We start from the raw sequence: 21,994 nt of genomic DNA, 5'->3' as shown, positions 1-21,994 counted from the left end.
ACTCAGGCCCATGGCTTACCACACCACCTGGCAGTTCCAGCAGCCATAGACAGCTCTCATGGAACCAAGCTTCTGACAGGCTTCTACAAAACCAAGCCCCCAGCCCACCCAGGTGCTTGCTGACTCAGGCGGCCCCAGGCAGCTCCCATGGCACCAGGCACCGGCAGGTTCCCATGAACCCAGTCTTCCATCTTGACCCAGCGCCTGCTAGCTCCTGCAATCTCAGGTAGCTCCTGTGGCCCCAGGCTACCAGGAATCCAGACTTCTGGCCTACCACAGCACAAACTGTCTCTCATGGCACAGGCTTCTGGCAGGCTCCCGTGAGCCAAGACTCTCAGATCATCCCAGCTCTGGCCAACTCTCATGGCCCTGGATGACTCCTGTGGTCACAGGCTCTCAATGAGGACCTGCCAAACCAGGGTCCAGTGGGGTTACTCGTGAACTCAGGGTCCCAGCTGTGCCCAGGGCCAGACACAATACCGTGGACCCAAGCTTTCCACTCACCCCAGTACCAGGCTGCTCAAGGACTCCAGCAGCAAGCCTGCCCCTGGACACCACCAGATGGCCTACCCAGGACCCCTAGATGGGCTGAATGTGAAGGCTTTGGTTTACTAAAGCCAGTCTGTAATAAGTGGAAGAAATGCCTACTTCCTCAAATTTGCAGACACCAATGGAAGGTCACAAGGATCATGAATAATCAAAGATCCACGACACCACCAAAGAAAAAGAATAAAACTCCAATGACCGACCAAGAAACGGAGATATAGGAACTATGTGACAAAGACTTCAGAACAATGCTCTTTGAGAAATTCATAAAACTCTAAGGAAACAAAGATAGACTACTAAATGAAATAAGGAAATAGTGCATGAACAAGTGAGAAGTTCAACATAGAAACAGAAATCATTAAGGAAAAACAAACAGAAATCCTAGAGTTGAAGAACACAATGACTGAACTGAAGAATTCAATAGAGACCTTCTAAATCAGATTCAACCATGTACAAGAAATAATTAGTGCACTAGAAGATGTGTCATCTGAAATCATCGAGTCAAAGGAGCAAAAAGAAAAAAAGGAACAGATAGGATTGGGGAAAGGCAGTGTGAATTATGGGATACCTTGAAAAGAAATAGATAAGCATTATTAAAGTACCAGAGGAGAAGACAGGGAGAAAGGAAAAGAAAGTTGACTTAAAAAAGTAGCAGCTGACACCTTCCCAAATCTGGGGAGAGATGTAGACATCCAAGGTCCTGAAGCCGATCAGTCACCCTAAAATTTCAAACTAAAACATTCTTCTCCAAGACACATTGTAACAAAACTATCTAAACTCAAAAAAAGGATCAAACAACATGATCAAGTTCAACATGATGCAAATCAATGAATGTGATACACCGCATTGATAGAATGAAAGATAAAAATCCTAAAATAATCTCTCAATGCAGAAAAAGCAGTTTGACAAATTCAACGCCCCTTCATGATAAAAACTCTCAAGAAAGGGTTACAGAAGGAACATACCTGAACATAATAAAAGGTTTACATGACAAACCCACAGCTAACATCATATTGAACAGTGAAAGGTTGAAAGCTTTCTTGCTAAGACAAAGAACAAGACAAGGGAGCCCAGTCTCAACACCACTCTTCAACATACTGCTGCAAGTCTTAACCAGAGACATTTGGCCAGAGAAGGAAATATAAAGCATCTAAATTGGAAATGAAGAAACAAAGTGGTCTCTGTTTGCAGATATGATTTTATGTAGAGAAATACTTAAAGACTCCTCCCCAAACTGTTAGGACTAATAAACAAATTCACTCAAGCTGCAGGAGACAAAATCAACATATAGAAATCTCTTGCCTTTCTCTACACTAACAATGAACTATTTAAAAATGATATAAAGGGCCGGCCCCGTGGCTTAGCGGTTAAATGTGCGAGCTCCGCTGCTGGCGGCAGGGGTTCGGATCCCGGGCGCGCACTGACGCACCACTTCTCCGGCCATGCTGAGGCCGAGTCCCACACACAGCAACTAGAAGGACGTGGAACTATGACATACAACTATCTACTGGGGCTTTGGGGGAAAAAATAAATAAATAAAAATTATTAAAAAAATGATATAAAGAAAAAAATCCTATTTACAATACCATCAAAAACAGTAAAATACTCATGAATAAATTTAACCAAGAAGGTGAAAGATCTAGAAACTAACAACTATAAGACACAGATGACAGAAATCAAAGACACAAAGAAATGAAAAGATATCTTATGCTCATGGATCAGAAGAATTAGTATTGTTAAAATGTTCATGCTACTCAATGCCATCTCAAGATTCAATGCAATTCCTATTAAAATTCCCATGGCATTTTTCAGAGAAATAGAACAAATAATCCTAATACTCATGTGGATCCACAAAAGACCTCCAATAACCAAAGGAACCCCGAGAAAGAAAAAGCTGAAGGCATCACAATTTCTGATTTCAAACTTTATTACAAATCTATAGTAATAAAAACAGTATGATACAGGTATAAAATGAGACACCTAAACCAATAGAACAGAATCAAGGACCCAGAAATAAAACCACACACATACAGTTTGCTAACAGTTGACAAGTCAGCTAAGAAGACTCCATGGGGAATGGATAGTTTCTACAACAAATGCTGTTGGGAAAACTGGATAACCACATGCAGAAAACTGAAATTGGACCCCTATTTTACACCACTCTAAAAATGATCCCAAATTGAATTAAAGACTTAAATGTAAGACACCAAATATAAAACAACTAGAAGAAAATATAGAGAAAAAAGCCCCATGAAACTGGTCTTGACAACGAGTTTTTTGGATATAATATCAAAAGTGCAAGCAACAAATGCAAAACTTAACAAGTGGGATGACATCAATCTAAAAAGATTCTGCATAGCAAATGAAACAATCGGCAAACTAAAGGGGTTAATATCCACAGTATATAAGAAACTCTTACAACTCAACAGCAAAGAAACCAACAAAACAATATGAAAATGGTCAAAGGACCTGAATAGATACTTTTCCAAAGAAGACATAAAAATGGTCAACAGGTACATGAAAAGATGCTCGTAATCACTCATCATCAGGGAAATGAAATCAAAACTACAATGAGATATCACCTCACACCTGTTAGAATGGTTATTCTCAAAGAGACAACAGACAACAAGTGTTGGCGAGGCTGTATAGAAGAGAGAACCCTGTGCACTGATGGTATGAATGTAAATTGCTACAGTCACTATGGAAAAAATATGGAATTTTCTCAAAAAAATAAAAATAGAAATATATATAAATGAGCAATTCCACTTCTGCTTGTATATCCAAAGGAAATGAAGTCACTATTCTGAAGAGATATCTGCACCCCCATGTTCATTTCAACATTATTCACAAACAGAGAACATGGACACAATCCAGGTGTCCATCAATGGATAAATAGATAAAGAAAATGTGAGATATATGTATACATGTAATATATAATGGAATATTACTCAGCCATGCAGGAGAATGAAATCCTGCATTTTGAGATACCATGGATGGACCTTGAGGCATTGCGCTAAGTGATATAAGTCAGACGGAGAAAGACAAATACTATATATTCTCACTCATATGTGAAATCGAAAAAAGCCCAACTCAAAGGAATAGAGACAAGAATGGGTTTCCCAGGGTCCCGGGGTTAGGGGAAATGGGGAGATGTGAGTCAAATTGCACAAATTTCTAGCTGTAAAATGAACAAGTTTTGGGGATCTAATGTACAGCATGGTGACCATAATTAACAATACTATATTATAGACTTGAAATTTGTTAAGAGAGTAGATCTTGAAAGTGATCACTAGAAAAAACAAGTTAATTATGTGAGGGAATGGAGGTGTTAACTCACGGTATTGTGGTAATCCTTTCACAAATCACCATCTTGAACACCTAAAACTTACATATGTTATATGTCACTAATATTTAAAGAAATCTAAAAAAAAAATCTCTCAACAAAGTAAAACCCAGGACCAGATGACTGCACTGGTGAATTCTACCAAACATTTAAAGAAGTATTAAAAACAAGACTTCTTACACTCTGTCAAATATTGAAAAAGAGGGAACACTTCCAAGCTCACTTTACGAGGCCAGCATTACCCTGATACCAACACTAGACAAGGACACTAAAAGAAAATAAAATTACAGACCATTATCCCTGATGAACATAGATGCAAAAATCCTCAACAAAATACTAGCAAATTAAAAATGAATTCAATAGCATATTAAAAGAATTATACACTACCACCAAGTGAAATTTATTCCTGGTATACAAGGGGAGTTCAATATACAAAAATCGATCAATGTAATAAGCCACATCCAGAAAATGAAGGGGAAAAAAATGACCAACTCAATTGATGCAGAAAAACCATTTGACAAAATTCAACGCCCTTTCATGATAAAACACTCAACAAACTAGGAATAGAAGGAAAGTGCCTCAACATAACATAAGCCATATATGAAAAACACACAGCAAACATATTACTGAATGATGGAAGACTGAAAGCTTTTCCTCTAAGATCAGGAACAAGGCAAGGATGCTCACTTTCACCACTTCTATTCAACACAGTATTGAAAGTTCAAGCCAGAACCATGAGGCAATAAAAATAAATAAATAAATAAAAGGCATCTAAATTGGAAAGAAATAAGTAAAATGGTCTCTGTTTGAAGATGATATCATGTCGTATGTAGAAAATCCAAAAGACTCCACAAAAAAGCCGTTTGATCTAACAAATGAATTCAGAAAAGTAGCAGGATACAAAGTCAACACACAAAAATCGGCAGCATTTCTATACACGAACCATGAGCTCTCTGGAAAGGAAATTACAAAAACAATTCATTTATAATAGTATCAGAAAGAATAACATGCTTAGGAATTAACTTAACCAAGGAGGTGAAAGGCTTACACCATAAAAACTACAAAACATTTCAGAAAGAAATTAAAGAAGACATTCATAAATGGACACACATCCCATGTTCATGGATTGGAAGACTTACTATTGTTAAAGTGTCAGTATTACCCAAAGCAATCTACAGATTCAATGTATTCCTTATCCAAATCCTAATGATATTTTTTGCAGAAATAGAAAAACCCGTCCTAAAATTCACATGGAATCTCAAGGGACTCAGAACAGCCAACAACAATCTTACAAAAGAAGAACAAAACTGGAGGACTCACACTTCCTGATTTCAAAACTTACTACAAAGCTACAGTAATCAATAGTATGGTATTGTCATAAAGACAAACATAGAGACCAATGGCATAGAATAGCAAGCCCAGAAACAAACCCTCACATATATGGTCAAGTGATTTTTTTTTTTAATTTTTATTTATTTATTTTTCCCCCAAAGCCCCAGCAGACAGCTGTATGCCACAGCTGCACATCCTTCCAGTCGCTGCATGTGGGACGCGGCCCCAGCATGGCCGGAGAAGCGGTGCGCCGGTGCGCGCCCAGGATCCGAACCCGGGCCGCCAGCAGCGGAGCGCGCGCACTTAACCGCTAAGCCACAGGGCCGGCCCAGGTCAAGTGATTTTTGACAAGGGTGCCAAGACCATGGAATGGAGAAAGGTTTCTTTTCAACAAATGGTGCTGGGAAAACTGGATATCCCCATGCAAAATCTTGAAGCTGGACCCCATCCAACACTATATACAAAAATTAACTCAAAATGGATCAAGGACATAAATGTAAGACCTCAAACAAGAAAATTCTTAGAAGAAAACATGAGATTAAATCTTCATGACACCAGACTTGGCAATGATTTCTTGGATATGACACCAAAGGCACAGGTAACAAAAGAAAAACAATGGAAAAATTGGACTCCATGAAAATTTTATAAGTTGGTACATCAAGAGGCACCCACAGAGTGGGACAAAATATTCGCAAATCATATTTCTGACAAGAGACTGGTATCCAGAATATACAGAGAAGTCCTAAATTAAACAACTAAAAACAAGCCAATTCAAAAATGGGCATGGATTTGAAGACTCCTTTGCGAAAGAAGACTTAGAAATGGCACATAAGCACATGAAAAGATGCTCAACACCACTAATCATTAGGGAAATGCACATCAAAACCACAATGAGACACCACCTCACACCCACTAAGTTGAGTGCTATCGAAAAGACAAAACAGCAAGTGTTGGCCAAGATGCGGCGAAATGGGAACACTTGTACACTGTTGATAGGAACGTAAAATGGTGCAGCTGCTATGGAAAACAGTGTGGATGTTCCTCCAAAAAATTGAACATAGAATTATCATGTGATCCAGCAATTCCACTTCTGCATATACACCCAAAAGATTTGAAAGCAGAGCCTTGAAGAGATATTTGTACACCCATGTTCATAGCAGTATTATTTACAACAGCTAAAACGTGGAAGCAACCCAAGTGTTTATTGACACATGAGTGGATACACAAAATATAGTATATCCATACAATGGAATATTATTCAGTCTTAAAAAGGAAGCAAATTCTCCAATATGTTATACATGGATTAACCTTGGAGACATTATGCTAACTGAAATAAGCCAGTCACAAAAAGACAAATACTGTATGAACTGAGAGTAGTCAAATCATAGAGAGAGTAAGTAGAATGGTGGCTGCCAAGGGCTGGGGGAGGGGAGAAGGGAGGGTTATTGTTTAATAGGTATAGAGTTTCAGATTTACAAGAGTTATGTGGATGAATAGTGGTGATGACTGTACAACTGTGGAAATGTATTTAACGCCACTGAAGTATACACTTAAAAATGGTTAAGATGAAACACTTTTTGTTATGTATATTTTGACTCAATATACAAAAAGGAAAAAAAAAGAAATGAGCTATCAAGTCACAAAAAGACATAGTGGACACTTAAATACATACTGCTAAGTGAAAGAAGCCAACCGGAAAAGGCTATATACACTGTTCCAGAGTTTTCATATATTCCAATTACACGACATTCCAGAAAAGGCAAAACTATAGAAACAGTATAAAGATCAGTGTTGCCAGGAGTTGGGGGGCAAGGGACGACGAGGTAAAGCACAGGGATTTTAGGGCAATCCAACTCTTCCATAGGATACTGTCATGGTGGATACATGAGATTATGCATTTGTCAAAATCCAAGTACATGACAGCAAGACAATGAACCTTAACGTAAACTACGGACTTGGTTATGAACGCTCTATGAGCATCAGCTCCTCACTTGTAAGGAATGGACTGCACTAACACAGGTGGTCACGCAAGATGTTAACCGTAGGGGAAACTGTGGGGGAGGAGGGAGAAATGCTCTGCACTCTCTGCTGAATTTCTCTGTCCATCTAAAACTTTCCTAAAAAACAATCTATTAATTAAAAAATAATCAATGGAAGGTAGGGAGTGGGTAGAAATATGGACGAAACAGGAATATCAGAATATTAATAAATGTTGAAGCTGGGTAATAGAGACATGGGGGGCTATCACACTTTTCTGTTTAATTTGTGTATGTTCAAGGTTTTCCACAATAAAACATTTTTAAAGCTCCAGATTAAATCTAGATTATATGTACAAGGAATCAAAGAATGTGAAGAAAACAGATATTTTTGAAGCAAGTACACTGAGGGAACATGCAATCACACTGGATAGAGAGTGAACGTCCTGGTTCTACCAGGAAGGTTCAGAGCTCAGTGAGCAAGGCAGGTGACAGCACAGTCAGGGAAGTGACAGATAATGATCACAGAAAAATGTTTGCCCTCACTAATCACAGAAATGCCAACCATGGGCCCTGACAGAACTGCCCCAGGATTTACAATGTCATGACACCCAGAATTAGAGCGGGCTCAGGGACAGAGCACCACGTCCTGTGAGAATGCCAATCAGCATCGGCTTTCTGGAGGGCAAACCCCCCGAACCCTGGAACCTGCAGGCCACTGGCCCGGCTGCTCTGTTGTATGGAATCTGTCCAAAAACAAAGGGATTGGGTACAGATGATGGACTGAATAAACACATGTAGAGCCCCTTTGACATAGAATCCCTTAAAAATGACCCAAAGATTCCTTCATTGATGAACAAATTCATAATAGCCTTGGGAACCATCAAGAGAGCCGACATTTTGATGAAAACATCAAAGAGAGTCAACAGTTGGTGATCGGAGATCCCAGTGGGGAGCTCCATGTGAGCCATGAAGACCAAGCCACAGTGTCCTCTCTCCCTCTCCCTCCTCCCCCTGCCGTTCACCTAACACCTTCTGCATCGCCCCTCCACTCCCAACCACTGCCCACCTCACGCTCCAGCAATACAGGAGCAGAGGCACAGGGCGCCCTTTCCACGAACACATCTGTCCTCTTGCTCTCTGCCCGTCGCCAGGCAGCGGAGCACTCTTGACATTAGTACAGCCATGTTTGGCCACTCCATTGACCTACAGCCACCAGCACAAAAAGAAATATAAAAGCTGCTTTCTGCATGGTGGGAACTGGCCCTTCTCCCATGGAGATAGTTGCAATGTGTAAAAAATTCAAGGCCCTTCAAGCGCCGCAGCCTGGGGCAGACTGGCCATCTGAGCTGGGCTGGGAGGATAAGCAGGGTAAACAATGCACGTACACAACTACTGGGCTGGGACGATAGCCAGAGGGTGGGGCTCAGTGCTAGTACGCCACTGATAACCATTTGTGCATGGGAACATTGAATGCTTTCTCTGTAAACTCTGTAACTGCTTATATAAACTGCTGGAGACTGAGATCCGGTGAGAGATCCACCTGTGGAAGAGACGCCTTGCCCAGGACTGTGATTCCCGCCCAGCCATATCAATTGACAGGACTCTCCCAGCAGTGGGGCGTGGATGTTGTGAGTAATTGATTTATTGTGAAGTAATTGATCTGATGTGTTCTCTTTTCAGTCAACCTGGTGTTTCTCTTTCTGGTTGATTTGTGTCATTTCACTTCAGTCGATCTGGTGTTTCCTTATCCGATAGATCTGATGTTTTTCCCTCTTATTATATGACCTATTCAAATGTGCTGCTATCTCAGCCGATGTGGATGTTTTCCCTTTCCAGTCGAGCTGGTGTTTTTTCCCTCTTATTATTTGACCTATTCAGATCTGTTTGTGGACTATCACCTTTACCATCCTCTCTATAATAAAATATACCTTCAGTCCATTTGTTTGGAGTGGAAAGTTTCTTTTACGTCTCCAATCGAATCCCCAAACCTCTCATAACAGGAGCCCAGCCCGGCACCTCCTCAGGGCCCAGCAGACTCCTCCTCCCCATCTGGTCCTACCTGCAGCACAGACACCTGCTAGCTAATCTCCGCCTTACAAACAAAACTCTCCCTTGGACCCATGCTCCCTTTTGGTTATTGTCCACTTTCCCAACTCCCCTTCATGGCTAAACCTCTTAAATAAAGTGCCTCATACCTACTGCCCTCCCATGGCTCCCCTTCCCCCACTCTAGACCCAGCTTCATTCCCACCCTCTCAAGGAGACTGAGGTCACCCGTGATCCCATGTGGCCGAGTCCAGCCATCTTTTCTCCATTCTGATCAGAGCTGTATCCCACCCAGCAGAGCACCCCTCCTTTCTGCAATACCCTTTCCCCTCATGGTTCCTGCAACTTCATGCTCCACCATTTCAGGCCCCTTTCCTGGACCCTCTTCAGCTGCACCTCTGCAAACACTGCCTGCTCCTAGGCTGGGCCCGGGGCCCTTCCACAGCTACAGTGTCTCCAGGAAACCTCATTCAATTCCACGGTTTTAAATATCTCTGACCTCATCCCGACTCTGCTGACACACTGATGCAACTTTAAGAGGTTAGGTGCTAGCTCCCCAGCATCAGTACCTAAGGACTATCTCAGACTCGATTCGTCTCAAAATTTCACTGTCATATGAGTTCCAAAATAGCATCAAATCTTTCCAAAAGGAGGAAAAATTTGGATACAATAAACAGTTGTGAACAAAGTAACCAATAAAACGTATACTTACATCCAGTCATGGTTGCTTGATGGGGAAAATAAGAACACAGAACTAAGATCAGATATTCTCAAGCTGGGGACCGGAAGGTGATGAGTTGGGAGTGTAAAACACAGGAACTGATCAACTCTAAGCATTTACAGAAAGAGAGGCAGAAATGGTTGTTCCTAAAAGCTGAAAGACACCCACTAAAGGAATAGAAAAATCATGAGAAAACCTAAGAAATTAAAAATTAAATTAAATGGTAGACTCACATTCCAATTTATCAATAATCACAATTGTAAATGGATCAAATTGCTCTATAAAAACATGAAGGCTCTCAAGTTGAGTTAAAATATTGTTATAAAATAAAGGGATATAATATGGTTGAAAATAAGGAGATAAAGAAATAAGACTTTAAATGGGACAAACAGGGGTTTTCTGTGTTGATAACTGTCAGGGACACTTATGCACCTAACAATATGGTCTTGAAACATAAAGCAAAACTGGACAAACAAGAAGACACAGGCACCCCAGGGGAGGTGCCTTCCCTTTCCACAGGGAAACCTACCTTACCTCTCTTAAAAAGCCACAGGTCAAGTGATACAGTAAGTTAGGAAACAGATCTGCTGACAAACACAAAAAAGCTAGATCTAGCCTCAGCCCCAGGGACAACGTAAGCATCTAGTGGAGAGCGAACATTCTCCTCAAACCACAATGAAACAGTCACCACAATGGACTGTGTGCTAAGCCACAATGAAATCTCTAAAGAGTCCAAAAAGCAGAAATCTATAAGTGACTATATTACTGGAACTTAAAGCAATAAAAGTAAAAAATAATCACAAAATATTGGCTCCCCTCCCCCAACCTATCCACTTGAAAATCTGTCCACACCCTTCTAAATCTCTCAGGTTAAAGAGGGAATCCAGACAGACAGGAGAAACTCTTTAGAAATGAACAGCAATGAGAGCAGCATGAGGCAAATCCATGACGTGGGGACAAGGGGACGGAAGAAGGGACACAGCCTCCACTGCAGGTATCAGGGAATATCACCTGTACAAGAAGCTGAGCACTTCCCTCCAAGAGCCAGAACAACACCACAATAAAACCAATGACAGCAGAATGAAGGGAGAATTCACCTGGCAGGAACAACAACATAGACCTGAGCAATGGCGTCAAGGGCTTGTTGTCTGGAAAGACCTGTAACAGTGAGAAACTTTGGGCAGTCTGACCAAGAAGAATAGACAAAGGCACCAAGAGGAACAGACAAAGGCACCAAATTGTACCATCAGGTACGAGAAACTACAGAAACAGCTTTAACGTGATAGGAGAACATAGTGGATAACTCTGACCAGGACATCAGTGGTCCTCAACTGGAGCTGTCCTTCCCATAGGATGCATCTGGAAACATGCGGGATGGGTTTTGTTTCTTGTTTTGGGTTGTCCTACTGGTTGTTGCCCTGGGGGTCCCGGAGATCCTGAATAGCCTGTCACACAGACCCGTTTCCCTCTTGAAGTGTTACTGACATCTGGGAAGACAAGCACTGATCCAGATTAAATGAACAATGTGGTAGGAAAATGTTTTCCATGGATGTATAACAGGCAAAAGATGGTACCCTCAATATGTAAGGAATATCGAGAAACCAATGTTTACAACTACTAAACTGTAAGAGAGCAGGAAAATCAGAAACATAGCCAAGAAACACACCAAAAATATATCCAACCTATTTGTACAGGTGGAGAAATATGTAGGTAAAGCACAGGAAACAGTGGAGGAGATTACACACCAAATTTTACTACCGACAAGGAATAAAAGTTGGGAGGTAGGTGAGAAATAGGAGTTTTTACCACTTCTTAGCTTATGTATTTCTCTAGTGTTTTAATTTTTACAAAAGAGAATGTATTCTACTCAAAAAGATGTTTCAAATTTTAAAGAAATTATTAAAATGTTCAAAGTGACTTCAGTTCAAGGATATTCATTAAAACATGTATGGAAAGCACCTCCCCATAATGTTAAGAGTCTCCTATAACTTTTCCAATAGTTTACTATGTAGATTTTATTTCACATTTAGATCCTAACTCATTGGAATTTACATTTGTTTGAGGGATGCAACAGAAGATGATTTTCTCTTGTTCAAGTGGAAAACCAACCATCCAGGCACCATTCATTGGGTAGGTCTGGCTTTCCCAGCTGACCTGCAATGCCTCCTTCCCCACCTGCTAAACCCTGACAACTACCGCTGCCTCTCGAGCGCCCTAGAGCAAACGGGGTGAGCTCTGCAGCCTTGGCTCCCTGTGTGCGAGGGGCGGCTACCAGCAGAGCCTTCTCCCAAGACAGCAGCAGGCATGCTGCACACAGAAGTGCTCAGGGGCCGTCTGCTGTGGAGCAGGAAACTCCTCATGAGGAGCAGGCAGTGGGGGAGCCCTGAGCCCCAGGACTGACCTCGGCTGGGGGCAGCAGGCTGCTCAGTTAGGGAGCCCCTCCCTTCAGCTCGTCCAGCTCCTCCTTCAGCGTGTGCACCTGGCTGTCGGCAGCTGCCCCTCTTCAGCTCGCTGTCCTTCTCCACCTGCTCCTGCAGGTGGCACACGTGCTCCTGTTCCCCCGGGAGCAGAAGCAGTAGGAGTGCAGCGAGTCGAGGAGTTCTTAGGCCCCAGCGCTGACAGGATGACTGTGCTGAGGGACCTGGGGCCGGTGTTGCTGTGTTCACCCTGCACGTCTTCTGCGGCTGGCTCCGGGGTGACATCAGTTGGAGGGTGAAGGGGCTCTGGGAGGGTTTCTGAGGCATCATTGTGAATGATGAATGTGGGGGCTCTGGGCCAAGCTCTCATCAGGCCCAAGGCTGGTCCCACTGTAGGTGGGCTCCACATCTCTCTTCAGCCTCTTTCGGTCAACAGCCTCTCGAGGGACAGATGGCCTCTCTTGAGTGTGTGCTGAGGAGAAACTGTAAGAAGGATGCCAGCCAATAAATCTGCATGCCTCAGATCCTGAGGGATAAAGTCACCCACGGAAATGCCACTCTTATCCAGCAGGCCCTGGCTGGGAAGAGGGGGTCTCATCGCCAGCATCTACAGCAGACCTGTTTGCATCTCCCTGGCTGCCTCACGCTGTGGAGACCACACTGTCTCCTGGAGTTCCTTCCAGAGACTCTGTGCCCGCTCCTGACTGGTGGCTTCCTGGGTGGCACTGGGTTCGGGTTCGCCCTGCAGAAGGGCTCGCTTCAATTTGCGGGACCCTGGCTGGGCCCTCAGGTTTTCCCTCGAGGATAAGGATGAACCTGAATCTCCTTTCCTGTCTGCTTCACTGGCATGTTCCTCTTGTCCCTGGCGGCTATCTTGGTGTCATTTCTTCTGGGGCGGCCGTGGCCTTCAGCTCCTCCTTCTCAGTCAGGTGGAAGATGGAGGGCAAGGCTGTGGGCTTGAACATGTAGTACTGACCCTCCAGCCTGTTCAAGAGTTTTTTTTGGTGAAATGTTCACTACAGATGAAAGAATACTTAGTAGGGTCCAGTCATCCCTGTGAACAGCTTTTAGCAACTGGACAAGACGTTTTGAGTACTTTATGTGGAGCCTGCAAGGATACATGAAAAAGTAGTTAAAAAGAAAGAATTAAATGTCTCCCCCTAAAATAATCAATTATAAAAGCAAAACAAGTGTTTTTGGGAACACCCACACTTAGGAATTTTGCCCATTTAAAACTTTAGTAAAGATTTAAGGAACACCTCTGCTTGCAAGTTATTACTGTAATAGAAAGATGAAAGACCCACTGTCTACCTTAAGGAGCTGACCATCTGTAGGGCAGAGAAGGAAGGAAGGTGAAGACCTCCTCCCAGGTTGTGGTAAGTGCCCTGTAGGAACAAAGATGCTCGGGCAGAGAGCACAGGATGGCACCAAGACAACAGGAAAGGCTTCAGGAAGCCTCAGAAATAGTTCCTAGAAGCTCATGGCTGTCCAACCCTCCTGCTGTCCCTGGGATGCAGGACTTTGGGTGCTAAAACGGGGAGGATTGGTCCCCCTATTTCAAAGCCAGGCCAGGTGTCGGCCAGCAGAGCCTCCCAGGCACTCAGCAGGGCGCCTGGCCCCAGCTCTACTCAAGCAGCTGAGGATGCAGGACTGCCGCCAAGAGGAGGTCAGCCCCAAGAGCTGTGGTTCTGTGTTCCTCCTGTCCTTCCACTACCAGGAGGAAAACTGCTTCCTGTACCAAGCAACCAGCCCCTGAAATGTACTGACCAAGACACTTCATAATCTTTTCTCCTCATTAAGGTAAAATCTCTATTTAGAGAAAACTATGCACATGGGGAGGAAGGGGGTCTCTCTCGAGGCTTTCTTCTCCTCCTGAGTTCATCTAACCCCCATGAGGCCGGGTGGATACTAGGTCCTCAGGGAGTTCCAAGCAACCTGACCTTCTAACATTTCTCAATGCTTTGTGACAGTTACGAAAGGACCCCCACTTCCTTTGCCCCCATACCACGTTAAACAATGACACATGCCAAGAGCAACCTTCTCTGTAGTGTTTTGCATCATTCTCAAAAACAGTAACAAAACTTTTGGGACACAGGCTCTGAAGGAAACTGTCAAGAAAGCATGTTGTCTGACCTCTGAAACAAGCTCACATTACTAGTTCTTTGGATAGATTGTAACAACTTCCGACTTAAAACAAACCACTGTTAACTTTGAATAAGACTAAAGACAACAAGTGGCATTCAGGTCTTTCAAAATTCAATAACAACCTGCAACATGAAACAAAAGGATCTGCCAGGAGGTTTTCAAAGTAGAATGTCTTCAGTGCACTGTTCTGGGACCTCCATTGCAGAGTCTGCAGGAAAGGACTCACTCAACTGGCTGAATTCCAGAAGCCCTCATGAAGGGAGCCAGGCCAAGGGGAAGGCAAACCCCTCATCCTGCTGTGGGATCCCAAGGAAGAAGTGAAGAGAGGAGCCCCTTCCCTGAGTCCCCAGGGTAAGCCTCCCAGTGAGGAGTGGGTTGCAACCTCCTCCACCCAGGATGCTGTCACATGCAGAATCTGCAGAGTCAGATGCCTCTCCAGGACTCACCTCCAGTGCAGAGCCACCTTTCCCTGCACTGCCAGGACCCTTCTAGCAACAGAGCATCTGAGAGGCGTGTCAATTTGGAGGTAGAAGCTGCATTTGCTCAGCCACATTCCTGATCTCAGAGATCAAGGCAGGCTCCCTGCCATCAAAAGAGCAGAAAAGTCACGGCAAATGCAAGAAGATAGTGACCTAAGAAAGAGTGTTTCCAGAATACCCTGTTTCTTGACATTGTTGGCCCCAGCCTGAATCAGTGGAGAGCAGAGTGGCCAGGGGGTGGGGGTGACAGTGTGGTGGAGGCCATAAGGTGGGTGCCAGTGGCCATGGGATGGCCGCAGTGGCCCGAGGTGCCCAGAGCAGAGACAGTGGCACAGACCAAGGCCACATAGCGCCTGGCGCTCACTCACCTTCTGGACCGGCCCCGAGGCCCCAAGCACAGAGTGCTGCCTGCCTTGGGCTGGAACACCAGGGGGGCTGACTGGGCGGCAGCAGCTGGTTACCTGTGGAAGGAGATGGCTGTTTCTCCTCGTTGCCCAGTGGTGGGAGCAGTTTGCGGCAGTGCAGTGATCACCATCCTGGGCCTCAGGCTGTCATGCTGCCAGGCTCCGGCCCCCTCCTCTCCACCCCACAGTGGGACTGCCACAAGAGTAGGGCTCGAAGTGACACTGTGCAGCAAGTGGGAGCTGGTCCCCACGCCCCGCAGGATGGCAAGATGGCGGCGCGTGCCCATCTGTCCTCCGTAAAGCAAGATGGCCACATCTGTGGGCCTAGGCAAACTGACGCCTGATGCACCCACCCTGGGGGAGCGCTGCCAAAACGCGTCTGTTCCGCTGCCCTGATGGGTCACTGCTGCGGTGTTCATAGCAAATGACCCAGACCGAGGGGGGAGGGAGAATGTGGCCGGCCCTCCGAGAGGGGCCCCGCCGGACGCCAAGATGGCGACACTTCCGCCCACACTTCTGGCCCTGCCCACGTTGCTCACCTGGATTGGCCCCAGTGGTTGAGCATCACATTCTGCTCATTCTCCTGGGCAGCGGGGAGAGGGACGCGGGTAGGGGCACCTGCACCGGTCAGCATGGAAGACTGCGCTCACCTGGACTCTTAGCCGCTGGGACTGGCTGGCATGGTTTGGGGCGGGGCCGTTGGGGGCAGCAGCTCCTCAGGTGGAGTGGGTGGGGACAGCTCCCATAGTGAGACCTGTGCATCTGACAACCAGGTCCCTGCGGGTCTGGACGCTCTTTCCATCCACCCTCGGTGCTCTGGCGCTGGCCTGACAAGCCCATGGCTGCTGGGGCAGGAGGGGCAGCAGGGAGTCAGGGAGGGGAGGGGGGTGCTGGGCGGGCTGGGGCAATGGTTCTTGGGAGGCTTTTTCCTTCCCCGCCAGGATTAAGAAGTCCCTTCTCTGGAACTGGCTTTGGATCCAACCACACAATCTCTGTCTGTGTGCAGAACTCTTGCCCTGGTCTCACCCCTGGCAAAGATTTCTTGCTTTGACCAAACTTTAGTCAGGCTCCTGAACCTTCTTGTAGGCCTGTCTGTGCACTTCCTTGTAAAATCCAGTTTTAGCAAGAACCTTGCTAAGTCAGTTTAACCAGAACACCCACCCGTATGTCTGATCACCATCGAGATCTGCTCAGGCTCCTCCTCCTCCTCCACCATCCCTCAGGTGGTGTCTGATCACTCTGGCCTCTCTTTGGTAAGAATCCTGTTAGGTCAGGTTAGCCAGAAACCCCAACACTTGTTTTTTCTCTTAGTAATTTTCCATCCTGTGACCCCCACCATGCTGCCTGGCCATGAATTCCCACTTGCCCATGCTGCATTCAGAGTAGAGTCCAATCTCATTTCTCCCCCGCTGTGAATCCCATCACGGTGGTCCCTACGTATCACAGTGGTTCTGAATAAAATATGGCTTACCATCTTTGACAGGTGTCATTAAATAATTTTTCTTTAAAACCTCCAACCACAACAAAAACCCAGACCAGGCTCCTTTCCTTGCTCCCTCAAGCCATTTCAGAGCTACTTCAGATTCTGGCCCTGCTCTCCTCAGAGACCTCTATTATGCGAGTCATAAGACTTTTCCTAACTTTGGTGCGTGTGTGGAGGGGGGCACACACCAGCATCAGTCTCTCCATGGGAACCACAGCACTTGCCAGTGAGCAGTCATATTTTGAAAGGAATCTCTTTCTCTGAGTGGTAGGTCTCAACAGTGGACTCAAAATATTCAGTGAACCATGTTGTAAACAGATGTGCTGTCATCTAGGCTTTGTTGTTCAATTTGAGCATTGACTTTAACTTAAAGTCAGCAGATGCATTATGTCTAACAAGAGAGTGAGCCTGTACAAAGGCCCTAGGGTGTGGATCGGAGGGAGAGGGGAGAGAACAGGATCAGTTAGAGGACCAGAGGTCAGAATGTGAGACAGGATTTGGAGAAGGAGCCAGAGCAGTCAGTAACAGCACAGCAGCCAGGTCAATGCCCCGCACACCATATCTGGGAGTCAGGACCATCTCCTAATCGCAGTCAGTGGGGGACCCCCATTTCTGGTTGGATCTCTTGGGGGACAAGAAGGCAGTGTCTTACCACATCTGTCTGTCCACATCTACCAGACCCTGGCCAGGGAGTGTGAAGTGCTGATGCAGAAGTACCTGCACCTGCTGCAGATCGTGGAGACGAGAAGACAGTAGCCAAGCAGCTACGGCAGCAGATCGAGGATGGGGAGATCAATATCGAGTGGCTGAAGGCAGAGGTGACTGCTGGCTAGGGGTGCAGAGGAGGCTGGCCAGGGGGCCCAGGGCACAGGCCAAACACCTCACACTCTGGGCTCCTGCAGGATCGGGGGGGCACATGACCGGCAGGGGGACCAGCTTCCAGCCACAGCTATGCCAGCCTAGAAACTTAAATTTAGTGATGCTGGCAGAGTGGGAAGGGCCTTAGCCAGATCTGAGTTCAGATCCTACCTCTGCCACTTGACGGTTGCAACCTAGAGTACATCCCCCCATCATCTGTGCCTCAATTCCTTCATCTATAAAACAGCCTTTTCATACTTGCCTGACAAAGTTGTGAGGATTGAGTGAGGTTATTTATGGGCGAGTTTTTAATTACTCTGCTGATGACCACATTGACTAAGCATTCCCACATTATCAGCTGAAGTGTCCGGGGACACAGAGTTACTGGTGAGTCATCATAGTGTGGGCTGCTGGCTAAGTTCTAAGCAGTCGTTCCCTCTGCCTGTCATAAGAGCTCCTACAGGGGCTTGCCGGGCATCGGTCTGGAGGCCACGCTGTTCCTAGGTTAAGGCTTCTAGAACTTCACTACTCAAAATGTGGTCCATGAAGCAAGAGCATGTTAGAAATGCAGAATCTCAGGCCCTGCCCAGACCTCCAGAATCAGAATCTGCACTTTCACAACATCCCAGTTGATTGCCATTTACATTAAAGCTTGGGAGGCGCTGGCTCTCTGTCCCTTAGACGCCCCTCACCAGCTGTCTACCCCAGCGCCAAATGATGTGATTGCCTCTCCCCCCCTCATCTCACCAGTGCGCATCAGATGCTCAGAGCAATTTGGCCACATCACATAAGGACCGAGGACTCTGAGCTGAGGATGGGAAAATGGAAACAGATTCTAACCAGGGTTGGCTGCATGATTTGTAGGGCCTGATGCAAGGGAAAAATGCAAGGCCCTGGGTGGAGTCGGGGAAGTCGACCTCCCCTTCTCACAGCCCACCAACCCACCCATGGCAGACAGGCGACCCCCCAATATCAACCTTCAACCTCCTCTAAACTCTGTGCCATGATACACTTGGTACCTAGATGAGGGGTGGGCAAGATGCCCCTGCTGAGTCACCCACCTAGTGCCCAGGCATTGTCTCCTTGCCTTGCCCTGAGACAGGATCGGGTGTTCACTGCACCCGCCATTTCTGCACCTACCCCAAGGCCCCTGCAGAGGGTGGAGGGTGACTCACTGTGGAATGTGAGTCTTCCTGGCTGACTCCACCCATTTGCTCCCAGACAGAGGATAGAGGAGGTCATGGGTTCTGGGGGTGCCGGCATGTGGGGAGCAAGCAGCTGAGACACCATCCCAGGGAGGCAACAGTAGGCAGGAACACATGAGGGCTGAGGCTCCACGCCCCTGGGGTGTGCTCCATTGTTCCATCAGATGTTTCTCATGAAAACAAATTCAAAGAGAAATAATAACTTCAAGGTTGCAACTGCAGAACTTGAAGCCCCAAGCATGGGGCCTTCTGAGCACAGGACCCCATCACACGCCCTTGAAGCCAGCTCTGCCTGGAATGTTCAACGCTCTGAAGTTGCTAATTCCACCTTATGGTGCTGCTGCCAAGCTCTGAACTAATGATCACATCAGCTTGAAACTTGAGCTTGAACAAAAGTTTCAGATTCCACACACCTCCTCTACACTGCAGCAGGCACTGTCAGAGATGCTTTCTTAGTCAGTCCCCATAACCATCCTCATAGGTTGGAATGAGGAAGCAGGCTCAGAGAACTCAAGGCACCTGACCAAGCTCACACAGCTGGGAGGTGGCAGAGCCAGGACTAGAACCCAGGTCTGTGTGTCTACTTGCCAGTCTTGCCACTCTACTTGTGGGTCCTGGGATCGGGCTTGTCCCGTGTCTAAACCATCTAGTTCATTCTGAGATCTATCCTAGCCCTACACATATCCCTGAAACCAAGCTGAGTCCTTACTAAGGACGAAGGAATAGGTCTAAGGACCAGTACCAGGTTAGTGGCTTCATGATCAAGGGTGTCATTCACTCACTCACTCGTTCACTAACTGCCTAAAATCTGCTGACCACTGCCTCATCCTCTTCCCCAGGCTCCTCTTACCCCATCACTTTGGGCTCCAGCCAGTGTCCCTGGTCATGAGCTGTGCACACCTTGGCCTTTGCATATGCTGGGGCTTCTGTATGGAGTGCCCCTTCCACCCCCACGCTTCCCTGCCTGGTGGAATCCTACCAAGCTCAAATGCCTCCTCCTGGGGACTCTCATCCCAGAATGTGCTCCATGACCCCTGCTGCCACAGCTTTCCCACCCTCAGCATGCCATGGCAGACCCGGCTCCTCAGGTGTCTGTCCCTCACCTGGTCTGGTGGGACTTCCTTGAAGGCAGGGGTGTCCTTTATCACTCTGTCCCTTCTGCCTCGCACATAGTAGGTACTCTGTAAGGACTTGATGAATGAATGGACATCAGGTTCTGTGGGAGGCAGTAAAGAGATGGAAGCTTCTAGCCTTAAAGTCTGATTGTGGTAGAGTGTGATTGGCACCATAATAGAGCTTGCAGTGTGAACCCAGGTAGAAAACGAGTCATTTTATGGCCAAAGAAGGTATGGGTTCATGTCGCATATGGCCTTGAAAGGTTTCGGGGGTTGGTAGGCCAGAGAAGGGGTGGGTGCAAAGGGCAGGGCCCTCTCTGGTGCTGGAGAGCACAAAACTGGTCAGTTTTGGTGAAAGTGTGTGTGTGTGTGTTTGTGTCAGCGTGGCAGCAGAGGCCTTTGTGGTGGGAATTAGGAGCAACGTTTCCAACTGAGTATATTACTCTCCAGGGAAAACGATATTTTTAAGTAAGGCTTTTTTTTGTGTGTGTGAGGAAGATAAGCCCTGAGCTAACATTCATGCCAATCTTCCTCTTTTTGCTGAGGAAGACCGGCCGTGAGCTAACATATATTGCCAGTCCTCCTTTTTCTCCCTAAAGCCCCAGTACATAAGTGTATATCACAGTTGCACATCCATCTAGTTGTCATATGTGGGACGCCGCCTCATCATGGCTGGACGAACGGTGCGTCAGTGCGCGCCCGGGATCCGAACCCGGGCCACCAGTAGCGCAGCGGGTGCACTTAACCACTAAGCCATGTAGCCGGCCCCTAAGTAAGACTTTGCAAGATCAGCTTGGTAAACCTTTCTGGCTGTAGTCTTTCTCTCTCTCTCTCTCTCTCACTCCCTCACTCTCTCACTCTCACTCTCTCTCTCTCTCACACACACACACACACACACACCCTGCAGAGCAGAGGGCACTTGTGTGTTCTGGAGGGGCTCCAGGAAGTTGAAACAGAGCCCATTTCCCAAGAAGTAGGCCATCAGGTAGGCAGGAGGTGCTGAGGAGCCAAGTAAGTGATGAATGATGCCCGTGACAAAGACAGAGGGTCATAGAATGTCAGAGCTGGGAGGGATCTGAGAACTGAGAGGTCCACAGAAGAGGAAAGGACTTATCCAAGGTCACTCCAAGGTCACTTCCAGCGCTGGAATCCAGGCTTAACTTTGGGTCTCCTGGCTGTAGATCCGTGGCCTGTGCCTGCCACACACGTTATTCCTTCCTTGCTGGGGAGACGGGCCATATAAAATGTGCATATTCAGGAAACACTGTGTCACCTGATAGCCAGAAAACTTCCTCAAGCCCCATCCCACGTATTCCTGAGGATTTTCAGGGTCTTCCATTTTCCTGGCCACATCTGGCTTCCAATTCTGCTCTCCTGGCTTCTTGTATCACTTCTCACAGTGCCAGTCTCCACTCAGTCTTGACTGCTCCTTACCCCCTTGTGGTCGCTCCATGTGTCCGTCAGGTGGAACTAGATTCTGCTGCAATTACAAACAGCCCCCAAGTCTCAGAGGCTTAAAACAACAAAGAATGCTTTCTCTCTCACACTGTGTGTCCATTGTGTGTTCTGCTCCACAAAATTCTCACTCAGAGTCAGGGACACAGGCTGACGGGGCTCCCACCATCAGGAAATTCACCAGTCCCAGGGCAGGGGAAGGAATGTGGCAAATGATGCCTGACAACTCTGCTCAAGTTTTATTGGACACAGCGAGTCACATGACCGCACCTGACTTCAGGGCCCTGGGCAGTACAGTCCTGCCCTGACCCAGGAGGAGAACCAGAGTATCCAGGAAAGCCCTAATGACACCCAGCTGGCTCTTCCTTCACTCCCCAAGCCCCCAACATGGGCCAAGTATGGACCAGACTTTCTGAAAGGCTTAGATGCACTCGAGGGGGTTTCCAGTACTGAAACAGAAAACAGCT

General features: G+C 46.4%; 1 long non-coding RNA gene and 1 pseudogene across 3 annotated transcripts in view; both read right to left on the bottom strand.

Annotated features, from left to right (window-relative positions):
* Positions 1–21,994, bottom strand: part of LOC147911288 (uncharacterized) — a 65,236-nt gene that overhangs the window by 16,459 nt on the left and 26,783 nt on the right. The gene's annotated exons all lie outside the window — the stretch shown is intronic.
* LOC147911289 (peroxynitrite isomerase THAP4-like) lies at positions 761–16,055 on the bottom strand (annotated as a pseudogene). Its single transcript, XR_015551306.1, has 2 exons — positions 15,469–16,055; positions 761–13,491 (listed from the first exon to the last, which is right to left on the bottom strand). The product of XR_015551306.1 is annotated as a peroxynitrite isomerase THAP4-like (transcript).

Source organism: Ceratotherium simum, unplaced genomic scaffold (genome assembly GCF_057802395.1).
Source record: "Ceratotherium simum simum isolate JZ-2026a unplaced genomic scaffold, ASM5780239v1 HiC_scaffold_44, whole genome shotgun sequence".
In the NCBI taxonomy this organism is placed as follows: domain Eukaryota; kingdom Metazoa; phylum Chordata; class Mammalia; order Perissodactyla; family Rhinocerotidae; genus Ceratotherium; species Ceratotherium simum.
This window is presented reverse-complemented; position numbering and strand designations above follow the sequence as displayed.